The 13,553-nt window shown below is 45.5% G+C and overlaps 1 protein-coding gene across 1 annotated transcript in view; it reads left to right on the forward strand.

Moving 5' to 3' along the window:
- The first annotated feature begins 2,474 nt into the window (after window positions 1-2,474).
- Window positions 2,475-13,553, forward strand: part of CYSTM1 (cysteine rich transmembrane module containing 1) — a 41,147-nt gene continuing 30,068 nt past the window's right edge. The window contains exon 1 of the mRNA XM_033096210.1: window positions 2,475-2,635. The gene's annotated coding sequence lies outside the window, so the exon portion shown is untranslated. The remainder of the gene's footprint in view (window positions 2,636-13,553) is intronic.

Genomic DNA, 13,553 nt, shown 5'->3' on the forward strand with positions numbered 1-13,553 from the left:
GTTTTCCTCTCCTTTCTTTAATACCTTGACACTGAAAAAGAATCTGGTCATTCCTTTCGGGGTTTTGTGCATGTGCTGGCATCATTCACTGCCTTTCTTTTCACATGTGTTTATTTGTGTGCTTCCATGGAGGGAAGATAACACAATAAGCCAGAGGCCAGGTCTTAGTGGAGTTCTCCAGTACTTTAAAGCTCTCTGTACTTGACTTGGGGATTCTACTGGTTTTTGTCATTGAGCCTGTGAGCTCCTAGGAGATGTTCAACTGGTACAGCATCTAGAGATGCTCATTGAATAGGATTACTGAGCACCTCCTCATGCCAGGCTCCAACTTCCACACATGTATGAGTGAGTGGGGCCAGGCATTCTCCTTTTCATGAGGGGTTGTTTCTAGTCCATCATCAACCCTTCTTCACCCTTTGGTATCTTTGCCGTGGCCCTACTTTTCTTTCTGATCAGCCAGAATTCTGCTGTTAAAGGATTCCTCACAAAATACTGCATCCCATTCCCATTTCCCACTTGGAGGAGCTTCAGTGGTCCCCTATAGTTTTCAGATTGAATCTATCCTCTTCTTCTTGGCCCTTAATAGAACTAATACTGCTAACCATTTGGAACACTTACTATGTGCCAGGCACCATGTTTAGCTTTCATATGCATGATTTCAGTTAATCCTCCCAATGACACTAGAAAGTAGACATCAATGTTATCCCTATTTTTTTCCAGATGAGGAAACTAATGCAGAGAGAGGTTAAGTAACTCATTCAAGGTCACATGGCCAATAAGTGATGGGCTCTGAATGCAACCCTGTCACTCTGTCTCCAGACCCCATGTTCCTACCAGAAGATTCTACTGTCTCAAAAGCTCTTCCATAATCTGCTCTGTCTCTACCTTATTTCTCACAACTCTCCAATTTCCACAGTCTACTTATGCTGGTCTTATGGCTATGCCCACCATTCTCTAATTTTATTGTAACCTTAATGCTGTAAGCACCCTTTTCTGAGTCTCTCTGTACCTCACCCTCCCTGTCAGCAACTCCTCCCCAACTTCAGGCTGTTTCTCCTTTCTCTCCATCCCTTCTCCCTTCTCTCTGCTTCCAGCACTTTTCCCCTCCCTGCTGGCCCAACCCCTACGCACCCCCGTGCCCAGCCCCAATTGGCCTTCCCCTTCTTAGATCTGCCACATACCCCAGATCTGGCTGTCCCGCCCTGTTTCCACCATCTTCCTGCCCACTAATCTCTGTCCCTTGGGCCTGGAACCATGTTTTCAATCTCTTCTCCCCTATTACCACAACTCTTTCTGGTTGGAGCCATTACTGTTCTCTACCTTTCACAACTGTCTTTCCCGCCCATTTATTTGCACGTTTCCTTTAAAAATAAATGTATAAAAGTAAAAAAGTATCACTTAAATAAAACTATTAAATACATAATTAATAGGACAGGTAGGACTTAGATATGAGTCACACTACACGTAACCTCGTGCTCTTTAGGGATCATGCATCAATCAGCCTGGCGCTGCCCATTGCTGGGCACCAAAAGGTGCTCACTAGAAGTTGATTATAAAATAACTTTCGGGTCTAAAATCCTATAGTCTGAGAGGGAAGGACAACATGTATAAAAACCTCCATAGCGCGTCAGGGTGTAGAAGAGTAAAACATAAATGAAATTCAACAAGAAGTGAAGGGATGAAATAAGCAGTGGCTCTCAAACTGGGACCTCTGTGGGGTGTTACATTTTTGTTTTGAAGCCGGCAGTCTATGTCTGGAGACTGGAAAATCACAGAGGCGTAGGCATACAATTATAGCAAGCAAGGGGAGGAATTTGAAGGGAAAATAAATTTCTAAAATGGAAAACAAATCTTTGCAGGTAGGGCTTGTGGGCTTGTCCTAGGCTTTGCCTGGGAGTGTTTTAATGATTTCTCTCCGTTGGAATACGAGGCGGCCTTCAGGACAGGAGGGCTGGGACTGGGCTCTAGCTCCTCCCCTGAATGAAGTCTTATCACATTCTTTAGCAAAGGCTGCCTTACTTGCTCTGAGGTTGATGGGGGGAAAGTTGCCAGAGAACAATCCAGGTATCATTCTCTGCCCCAGTCCTCCCAGGTACAGCTCGGGGAGTAAACAAACCCCTGAAGCTAGTTGGGTCTAGACCGAGAAGATAGGAGGAGCAAGCAGTCCACACCAAGCCCTGCGTGCCCATGCCCTGAGCTGGGTACCACGGGGACACAGGTCCTGCCTTCAAAAGCACTTGCACTAGCGGCGATCTGGGTATCGTTTGGAGTCTCAGAGAACTGATACAACCTGAGGGGAGTGCTTGCTGACGTCTCAGGCATCGATCCCAGTTCGGAGGCCGCAACAGGCAGGCCAGAGTCGGCTCTCCAATGGCCGTGTCGCGGCCAACTGGGTAGCATTCCCCGCGGGGATGCGAGGCCCCAAGGCTGGGGGCGGAGCCCGTGCTGTGACACCGCCCCTCGCGCGTTGCCAGGGCGATCAGGTGACTCCGAGCTCTGGGCGCTCGGGGCGGCAGTGACGTCAGGCGCGTCGCTGCTCTTCACTCACTCAGTGGCAGGTGCGGCGCGTCTTGTGCGGTCTCGGCTGGTCCCGTCAGCTCCCGACACAACCAGTGACCAACCCGTTGGTGGAGAGGTGAGGTGCGGCGGCCCCGGGCTCGGCCAAGCTTGGACAAGGGAGGGGGTGAGGCGCGAGCAGGGCCCTCCCTGGGGTTTGCGTGTCCCCGAGCTCCCGAGAGGGCGCCTGGAGAACCGGCGAGCACCGGAACGGGATGGGCCGGCTCCGGCGGGGGCGCGCGCAGCTCCTGGGGAGGGGTGGGGAACTGGGGGGCGCGGCAGCAGCCCGCCCGATGCCGATCCGAGTGTCTCCCTTCACCCCCACACCCGGCTGTTCCTCTGGCTGCGGGTCGCCGCAAGCCTGGCGGAGACTGGGGGAGATCCCGCGCCGCCCGCCCCGCCTCTGGGCGGCGGACTAAGGGGCTTCGTGTGTCAGTGGGTCTCGCAGTTCGAGGAGTCGGCGGGCTGGGAGCGGGGCTCACCACCCCGCGTCTCCGGGGACGTCTGCGGGAGGCTTCTGCATCTCTTCGCCTTGGGCTGCGATTTCTGGGGCGCTGCGGGGGTCTTACTTGGTGCTCTGAGCTGGGCCTGAGGGGGGGCTGGAGGCCTCTCGGGAGCCCCGCGAGTGGGAGGAGGGGGCGGGATTGTTCAGAAAAGGTGCTCGTGGGGGGGAAACGAATCCTGAAGGTTGAGAGCGGAGGCTTGGGATCTGAGTAGACCTGTTGGGGGAGGTGAAATCTGAGCGGAGTCCTGAAGGGTGGGGACTGTTCTCCCGGCTGCGGTGGGGGGTAGGAAGAGTAGAGAGGGAAAGGGGACCTCCGGGGGAAAGAGACCGTGATCCTAGAGTTGGAGGCAAAGGAAAGACGATTCTGTAACCGACTGGACTGAGTGCTAGGGCTGTTTGGGGGGAGGGGCGAGTCTGGAGAATTAGTTTAGGACCCGTTAGGAAAACTCTTGAGTGCCCAGCTGAGGGTTTGCGTGCTGTGGGGAGCCATTGAAGCGTCGGATGGATTGAAGGAGGGGTATCACTGAGTTGGGGAGACGCCGAGGAGGCTGTTGTGTACAGTCTGGGAAAGAGGGGACAACCCCTACAAATCTGGTGGGATAGGATTCTGCGAACCCTTCTTAGGAAATATTTATAACAGGCGATGGGGGTGCAGTCAGCCAGGTGCCCTACATCCCAGCCTTTGTTAGCAGATGAAAACAAAAATTTCACATGAGAGAAAGGAAGCACCAACAGCAGCTCATTTTCTTGTTATCTCATGTGGACAGGCTTAAGAGCTACCTGAGAGGTCCCTTCTACCCCCATTATGTACAGAGATTGGATTGTCCACAGCACTTGCCCTTCAGAGATTTCAGAGTGTCTTATAAACACCTCTTATCCCCAGGGTGAAACCCAAACCCCAAGTGACTGGTTCGAGATTTAATGGGAGGACGTTATAAAAGGATAATCAGTGCCCAACACGTGAATATGGACATTGGGAAGCTGAAAGGAGTCCCGTGCTCTTTATTAATTGTAGAACAAAAGAGTTCCCCTTTTCTACCTGTTTTCCTCAACTTGTGGGCTTCTCAGCATCAGACTGCGTTTTTTAAGTGTTATTTGGCCATTTTGTCTTAACTTCCTAAGAAACAGGAAGAACATATTTTGATTATTCAAGAGGAATGATTTGGTAATTTGTGGTTTTTCCCAGCTCTGAAATTTACTGGTTCTATGAACCAGAAAAATGCAGCACTGTCCGTTTTATGTTGATTGAACCTTAGGAACTTATGTTTTCTCAGAGAAGTGAACTGGCTGAACCTTCCCACCAACTTGTTTTGTATTTATTTGACTCCAGAAAACAGAATTGGACTTCCAGGAATCCCATACAGTCAAAGGCAGTTTAGGGTATCGCTGAGAACCTGGGAAGGTGGCCGCAGCTGGTTTGTGCGTAAACGTAGAAATCTGCCCAGCACTCAAGGGAGGTCAGATCCAGAATGGTGGCACTTGGGGAAAGCCAACTGCCAGTCAGATCAGTGACATCATTCTTTGTAAAAGAAGTCTTAAAATAGGTCCTCTGAACAATATGTTTACCATATATTACTACTCACCTGATGAGTTTCTCCCCCTGTGTACTTGTTCAGTGGTAGGGCTTGTTATGATAGTGATTGTTAAGGGGTTTTGCAGGCGCCCAATAATATTAAGAATAGCTGGATATTCTTAATATTAGATTTTAGATTTCCTGCTACACTTAAAAAAATTGTTAGCCATTTTCTAAATCTCTTGGAAACTATTTGAACCAGCCAACTAATCATGCTTCCTTTGGAAACAGTCCACCTCCCCACTTCCCCAAACACTATAACTATGTGCTGTCAGGGTGGTTAAGTAGGCCAAGAGTTTTGGGAAATTTTCCGCTTTCATTCACCCCTGCCACCCCGACAAGTTTTCCCAGTGGTAGAGAATTTAAGACTTCATTGTCAGGAAAAAAAAAAAAAGTTAGTGTGTTTCTCTAAACACAGCCGTGATAAACATCAGGGCTGTCTTGTTGAGAAACTGAAATGCCCTCCCTTAAGCGGAACTGGGCCCAGATGAGAGGCAGGGCTGAGGTAAAGGCCAGAGACCCACCACGGAGCATTCTGAGCCTGCACTTTTGTCACCGAGGTTCAGGGCCCTCCTTTCTTGGCACTGAAACATTCCTTGACCTTGAAACTGGATAATGGTCAGTATTCCCTTCGCAGACGTACCAAGGAGAATTAATGAGAGGCTTATATGAAGTTTGAGCTCCTCTAAGGCAGAATCTTTTATTTCTTGGATGAATGGTATATATTGAGATGTAGTGAAATAAAAAAGAGATGGACACTTAAAATTTGTGTAAAAGCCTCCTTCACACTCAGCCTTTTTTGTTATTTTTTTTCCTGGAGTATTTTGGGCTTGGTTACCAATAAGCCTGTAATCAAGATCTGGAAGCCTGAGGGTAAATGCATGTTTGTATTTCACATGTAAATCAGTTCAGATTTTTCCCTAGTCTCTTTCCCACTCTTTCAGAGGGTCTAGAGTAAACCAGTTTACTTAACAGGCTGTGGGGCTCTAGGCCCAACATCTTTTCAACCCCCAAAGGAATTTATTAGGGTTATCGGAGACAGAAGTGGCTAATAACACTCGCTAAATTGAATAAGAAATGAAATAGTCATCTTTTAAAATTCCCCTATGCCATGTCAGTCCACCAGTCATACTACTCAAATAGAGATTCAGGTGCTTGCAGATATTCCCAAGGACTCTACAGAACTATGACATCCATCTTTTAGACTTCTGACATTTGTTAGCTAGACATAGTTCTCACTTGAGGGAAATTCTGAAAGGAGAGTCTTCCTGTTTTTCTCAGACTGAGCCAAGTGCTGTGTTCCAACTCCCCACGCTCGGCCAATGCTGCTAATTGGCTTGGCTATAAAATGGGAGTTAGCAATTACAAAATAGCATAGAAGCGAGGGGATTGGACATGAGTTGACCCTCTAGCCTCCAGCCAAAAAGGTTCACACCACTTTGGGCACTATATACAAAGTGCTCTTCAACATGAAGTGCACTTGGAATGACTTCTTTTTTGCAGTTTTTAGGAGACGTGTGGAATATTAGTACTGATTTAGGCTTCAAAACCAGAACTAGGAAACTGGATGGGCCCTCACTTCTAAAGCAAGGGAGGCAAATGGTTTGGATCCAGTCCCGGAGCAGCAAGCCTGTGGTATGACTTTGCTGAAAACAAGGGATGATATATATTTTTCTGAAGTCTTTCAATTAAATGGTTTAAGGAAGTGTTGGTAGCCACTTTGGGAGAAGGGTTTGATTTACCAGAATTTACTCACTGGGGAGTAATGCCTTGTTCACAGGTGCCTCCCATTTGTTCCTCTGATGATTTATGCTGATTAATCATTATTCCCAAGAGAATTGGCTCAGCCAATACAACTGAAAATTATCTGACCACATAGTCAGTGTTCAAAGAAAGGTAGGGATAGGGAACAATTGAACTGCTATTTGGTGTAAACTGGTATTTGGGGAGAAGAATTCCTGGGAAGTGGTGCTAGACTTCTGCCATATTAAATTTCTAAGGCTGCCGGCAGTACTTTACCAGCTTTCAGTGTCAGGACCTTGGGCAGGGTCATATGGGGAGAAAATGTGTGAAGACGGGGACTTTTGTAGGACAGTGCTTATCTCTTGAGTCCTTACCATTAAGCCTAATACTCATTTCTTTCCCGCTGCCGTTAGCTTCCTGAAGACCCCAGTCTTCCCCCCTCTTTCCCCCCTCCCCCCCGCAGCTTTTCCTCCTCAACTACACCCTAAGGCCAATGTGATTCTTCTATCACTGATCCACTTTCTGTATCCTTCTGGCTCTGCTGACTGTGCTGAACTAAATCTTGGTGATCTTTGATGTCTGATGGCATTGACAGAAGCAACAGTGAAGGGTAGTGACACTCTGAGGCAAGTGGATCGTTTACCTGTGTTTCTCACACTTTGTGTTCCACCTGCACGATTTTTGTCTTCTCTGCAAGCCATCTGTATGTACTATATTTAACTAACATTTTTTCTTTAAATTGACGCACTTTAAAAAGAAAAAGAAAGAAACTAGCATTTATTTAAAAGGGAAACTATATCATTGCCTTAAGTTGACACTACTATCACCAGCTACAATAGAAGGCATAGCTATTAAAATTAAGTTGTTTATCCGTTGTCCCCAAATCATCCCGCATATCCTACTTGGGAAAATACTGCCTTCAACCAATGATACGACTCACTAATAGTGAATTTTTTCAGATAGTCGTAGACATGTGGTAAGGATAGCATGGGGTAGACAGGCTTCCAGAGGGAGCCCCTTAAATCCCATCTTCTGAAAGTCCACATGGCTCTGTGATATCAGGACGACAACAGTAAAGAATCTAGGAGCCAAAAACGAATAAGTGTAGTTAGTGTGAAACCACTGGTGTTTTGATGCATAACTTGCCAAAAGGAGGCCTGAGTCGTGATGAGACTGTATATACTATATTCAATTCTAGACCTTTCGTCAGGGGACTGACTTCATTAATGGTATATTGTTCTTTCTGTGCAAGTGTGCTCTTGGAAAACTCAGGTTTTAGTTCAAGGTGAAATGCAATTTTTTAAAATTCATCAGTACCTGTACTACTTTGAGCCCTTGAATTCCACGTACGTGTATATAGTAGCTCTTTGTGGATATTGCTGATGACAGCAATCTGAAGTTGCCATCTAGCATTTGTTTTTTGCTAACCTGTCATGCAGGGTGTCAGGCGGGGCGGCCTGCGGGGTCTCTGCTCCCGCTCCCCACATAAGAACGCAGGACATGGTGAGGCCAAAAAGGAACACCCACGGTGCCATAGGTAGGGGAGTCATACCACTATACTCTCGCTGGCGGCTGGGTTGGAGACACAGGAAGCAGGAGCCACTCAATTCTCAACCCTCACTGCGCCGCTTGCAGGCTCAGCCCCCATCTTTTTGCTAGCCCCCATTTTTCTGCTAGCCTAGCCACGGCAGTTATATTAGTGCCCAATGGCTCACTGGTTACAGCTGACGGCCAACTAGCCACAGCTGATGGCCATTTGATCACAGTCGACGGCCATTTACTACCTGAGCCAGCACCTTTCTATGTGAAGCCGAGAGCCTGGAAACGGCTTTTTGGGGCTCTGTCCCCACATAACCTTTATTATCCACAATGCCTGTTCCTTTTAAAATCCTATGAAAATGATGAGAAGAAAGGCGGAGAAAGCGAGCTGCCCTGGGATTGTGCATGGTCTCTGATGGTGCCACATGTGGTACCACATGTGGTAGGCGTGAGTGGTACTTGCTGGTGTGAAGTGTCCATTAAGAGCTGCCCTGCAGTGCCGACCGAGCTACTGTGCCCTCCGAGGGTCAGGAGGGCACGCTTTAATGGAGGAGCAAAGCCGGGGCTGGTTTGGTATCCGTCAGGAACCAGGAGTGCTTAGTTAAATTGCCAGCACATTAAGCCATGGGGGCCTCTTTCTAAGCCATCAAGATTTCAACTTTCCCACAAAGCCTAATGTAATGGAGGGGGCAGGGGTAGGATCAGGCGGAGCCTGTCTTTCAGGGGCCGTCCTGGTGGGGGAGCTGGCCTGGGAAGTGGCCTTGTCAGGCTTGTTTGGGGGGATGGACCCGTCGTCCCCTTTCTAGTGTGGCCTCTCAGCTTGGCAGGGGTAGAGTTTGTTCTTTTTCTCTTTCTCCATACTGTAACCCATCCTTTCATTTCCACAACTCACTTTCTATATTAACAGCTTTCTTCCCTTTTCTTTTCACCTCTGTTCTCTGCTGCTTTCTCTTTTGATCCTCCCTCTTGCTGGGTCTCATTTTTCTCTCCATTGTCACTTTGAGGGCTGGCTATTTCAAATTCCAGAGTTACAATGCTGTCCTGTATGTCTCAGTGACTAGATGTAATTGAGATGTCCCCAGCGTTTTTTCTGAGGAGGAGCCAACCTTCACTCCTCCATTGGCTTTCAGATGGCAGCGTTTGAGGGGTACTGACCAGAGTCCCTGCGCTGAGTCATTGGATGAGGCTGGAGGTACCAGTCCCCCAACTGGGGGTCCCAGCAATGTGGGGAGATGGCTGTAGTCAGGATTTATCAAGAACTGTCAGACCGGGGGCTGAGGTCCACTCTTGAGGAAGTCCTTCCAGAAGCAGAAGGCAGAAGCAGGAGTAAAATCCTGCTTCCGGGCCATCCTCTGGTTTCTGCAGAGGACCATATATGACTTATAGACGCTGGAGAAGGGGCCCTTGGTGAGGTTGGCCTGGGACCCATGGGACTGTTTGCAGCTGTGGGTCTTGCCCTGCAGCTGGGTTTTTTTCAGGTGCCAACTGGGACACACTGTTCTCAGTGATAGTTGGATGATTGTTGGAAGCATCTAGAAGCATGGCTTTACTGCTCAATGAGTTAAGGAATGGATTTTTTTCTCCTAAAAGCCATGTGGCAGACTTTATATAAAAAATGATAAGCAGGAGTTTTAACTTTGATTGTTAAATAGATATAGAAAAAATATGTAACAAAAGTACGGTTTTCCATGGTTTATTTAATCATTCCCATACTGATGGGCTTTTGGGATGTTATATATCATACAAGGTCCAACAATTAAGTTTGCGAATTTGTTGCAACAACGTTGCTATCCTTTTTTGGGGGGAGCTATTGTCCTTCAATCTGGTTGTGGAGGGCACAGCTCAGGTCCAAGTCCAGTCGCCATTTTCAATCTTAGTTGCAGGGGTCGCAGCCCACCATCCCATTCGGGAATTGAACCAGCAACCTTGTTGAGAGCGTGTGCTCTAACTAACTGAGCCATCCAGCTGCCCCAAACCTTTTTTGATATCAGAGGGATTATTCATTATGAATTTGTACCAACTGAACAACCAGTTAACCAAGTTTACTATTTGGAAGTGCTGAAAAGGCTGCGTGAAAAAGTTAGACGACCTGAACTTTTCGCCAACAATTCATGGCTCTTGCATCACGACGATGCACCAGCTCACATGGCACTGTCTGTGAGGGAATTTTTAGCCAGTAAACAAATAACTGTATTGGAACATCCTCCCTACTCACCTGATCTGGCCCCCAATGACTTCTTTCTTTAGCCAAGAATACAGGAAATATTGAAAGGAAGACATTCAGGACATCAAGGGTAATATGACGACAGCTCTGATGGCCATTCCAGAAAAAGAGTTCCAAAATTGTTTTGAAGGGTGGGCTAGGCACTGGCGTCGGTGCATAGCTTCCCAAGGGAAGTGCTTCAAAGGTGACTGTAGTGATATTCAGCAATGAGGTACATAGCAGTTTTTCTAGGATGAGTTCATGAACTTAATTGTCGGACCTTCGTATAAGTAAATGTGTGTATGTGTATGTTATATATGTAATATATATGCTATATAGCTGTTATAAACAAATACTGCAATAAACGTGTATAGTATAAAATTCTGTGTATAAAATTCTGGGTAGTTTTGCATTCTAGCAGTAGCATATATCTGTAGGATAAATTCCTAAAGGTGGAATTGCTGTTCAAAGAATAGGGTGTTTATGTATTTGAACTTTCACTTAAAAATGTGTCTTTGTTTAAGAATTTGTAAGAAAAAAGGATGGACCCTCTATGAAAAGAAGGACGTTTCCTCCAAACAGTAGAGAGGAACGGGATACCAATGCCTGGGCAGCTAAGTAGGCTATTTTAGTTGATGATAGATATTTTCAGGTAACAATGATTTTTAAGGGCTATTTAATAAATGTTACAAATCTTACATCTTATAGAGCAGCATGTCCTAGATCCAGCCAGAGGTTTTATATAGAAGGCTTTATGCAAGGATTCTAACAGATGATGTGTTATCCTCTGTTGAAGGGAACTTCTCTGGATTCCCTTAAAGTCTCCAAGGCTCGGAGAAGGCTAACACAGACATTGCCAAGTTTAATATTGGAGGGAGGCGAGACTGATTGGCTATAGCCATAGTTCCAGATAATGTTGAACTACTGTGGATAATTAATGTTGGTATGATTTTTCAGACTTGACTACTCCTAATCTAATGTATCAGGACAAGTTGAGAATGCTTACATCTTTGTGTTGTTTTAACATTGGGAGAGTGGCTGAGTGGTGTTAGCAAACCATGTTACTAAATAGTTTGTAGATTTTTTTTTAGTTTCATGTGAAACTCAGTTATAAAAGCAATGTGTAGTTTTTATATCAAATACTCTTTGTGAGAAAGGAAAATAACATAAGACAGTCTCTGAACCTCTTCCTCAGTCTAGGACAGAGCCACCAGAGATAGGTGGCCTACTATATATTTTTGCCTTCCATCAGCATTTCAGATGCCCTTGTTCAGGAAGGGTCCCGTTTCTGAGCTTTGTCATTGCATACTCCACACAGAGGCGATTCTGAAGCCACAAACCAAAATGTTGATGCAAAAGACATGCTCTAACATTTATTCATTCATTGATTTCATGAGGACAGCTCAGGGCCTGGTAGAACTCTCTGGCATACAAAAGACTGTGAATGAGTGAGGGGATGGCTGATAACATTTGGGAGGTTGACACCAGAATCAGTATTTGGACAGTAATGAAGTAACTCTACAGGTTGTCTCCTTCCAGTCTGCCCCCAAAAGAAAAGCAACTTAGGAAATGGTAGCACAGCAAAATGTGTTAGAAATGGTGAACAAGTGATAAAAACAAAGATCTTGGCCATGCTACAATGACAGGCCCCCTAGTGTTGCCCTGTTGTTGAGAGCGTCACCACCATATTTAAAAAGTAAACCCCTGCTGTTACTCCAGGGATCCCGTGTAAGGTTGTCCATGACACGAGTAGGTTTTCCTTTGGTGAAGGCCTACGACTCTGGAATGCCTGTTCTTGTGGCCTTGGGATTTGGATTTGAAGCCATTGGTTATCTCTGCTTACTGCATACTCACGTGCACTTGCATGTATGGCACAACCTCCCCTCATGGTGGCGTCATTGGGGCTCTCGACTTATGCATATATACCTCAGTTTCAGTAAACTTGCGTAACTCTTTGAGGTGACCACCCAAAGTGAATTTTGTTTCATCGTTATAGCCAAACTATCCTTGTCATACCCCTGAAATTTGTAGAACTTTCGGCATTTTCCATGTGATGCAACAACATACAAATGGAAAGGATTGTTTTTATTATTAGCAGTACTTAAGGGGAAGAGGAAGCCAGCCAGAGTTCTTTCTCTCATATTCCCAGTACTTGCTCTGTCATGTAGTGGATAACACCTATTGTGTACTCCATAGTTGTGGGTACTTAATATTAGTGAGTAAACAGTATTAGGTTTGCCAATAGTACCCGCTAAGTAAACATAAATAAAGTTACATGAATCTTTTATTTTAAAAGTGATAAAGAATAACTATAAAAAAGAAGCTGCAATGATCCTAGGAGTCTACTCTTGGCAAGACTGTGAGCCGACACTTTGGCCTCCCTCACCCTGAACTGTCCAGTTCGGTCATAATGGACCCATTCAGTTCTTCAAATGCATTCAGCTCTTTCTCACAAATTGCGAAGGTTGAGTAACCCGAATTTCTATTTATGGTTAACTAGCAATTGTTTATAACTTCCTCTCAGAAGCTTTCTCTGACTTCCCTGACCTGTGGTCTCTACTTTGAGCTCACAGGCAGGCCCAAGTGTTTCCTCTCTCTCAGTTTGGTTTTATAATTGCTGATGTTAATGTCTGTCTCTCCCACCAGCCCGAGAAGAAATTGTCTCTTGCTTACCATTCTCTCGGTAGTGCCTGGAACCACTAGTGCTGGGTCATAGTGGGTGCTTCTGGAAGTATTTATGGGATAAACAAATGACTGTATGAATGGAATAAACTAACATGTCAATGTTAACATTTAACGAAAGCTGTAAACCCAAAATGATAGAGCAGCACAAAACCAGTAATTCTAAAGCTTTTCTTAGCCCAACAAACCATACCCAAAATTATGGGTATGAGAATCAAGAAAAATTGAGGGGCCTGGAATATAAAATAGTCTATTTACAAAAATCCTATTAAAAGGTCAGCTAGTTAGGGAGTTAAAAAAAGACTCAGAGGAGGTCTTTAGAGTAGGATCTGCTCTCATGTTTTTAAACTTTAAAGACAATTTATAAATTCCCAAGAAGTATATGTAAGGATGGAAGTATAAGCAGGACTTCTGGCTTTGACCATAAGATCGGGGGAAGTTTGCATGAACCAAGAGTATTTTGTTCTTTTATCTCACGTTTGATACTTAGCCAAGTGACTTCTCATTTTAAAGCATAAAGAAAACATTTAAAGAACTTAGGGAGCTGAAGTGTCTTGTGAAAAAAGAATCACAGTTACAAAAATCACTGTAAAAAACAGTGAAGAGCAGACATAAAATAGGTTACCCAGAAGGGGAAGATTAGTAATAGGAAGGGAAATCAGGGTGCTGGAAGTGGATGGAGATCTGGAGAGTCATTCTAGCCATCTAAAAACAAAAAGGTGGGCAGCATGAGAAGTACGAAGAAAACTTTT

This window comes from Rhinolophus ferrumequinum, chromosome 24, assembly GCF_004115265.2.
Source record: "Rhinolophus ferrumequinum isolate MPI-CBG mRhiFer1 chromosome 24, mRhiFer1_v1.p, whole genome shotgun sequence".
NCBI lineage: Eukaryota > Metazoa > Chordata > Mammalia > Chiroptera > Rhinolophidae > Rhinolophus > Rhinolophus ferrumequinum.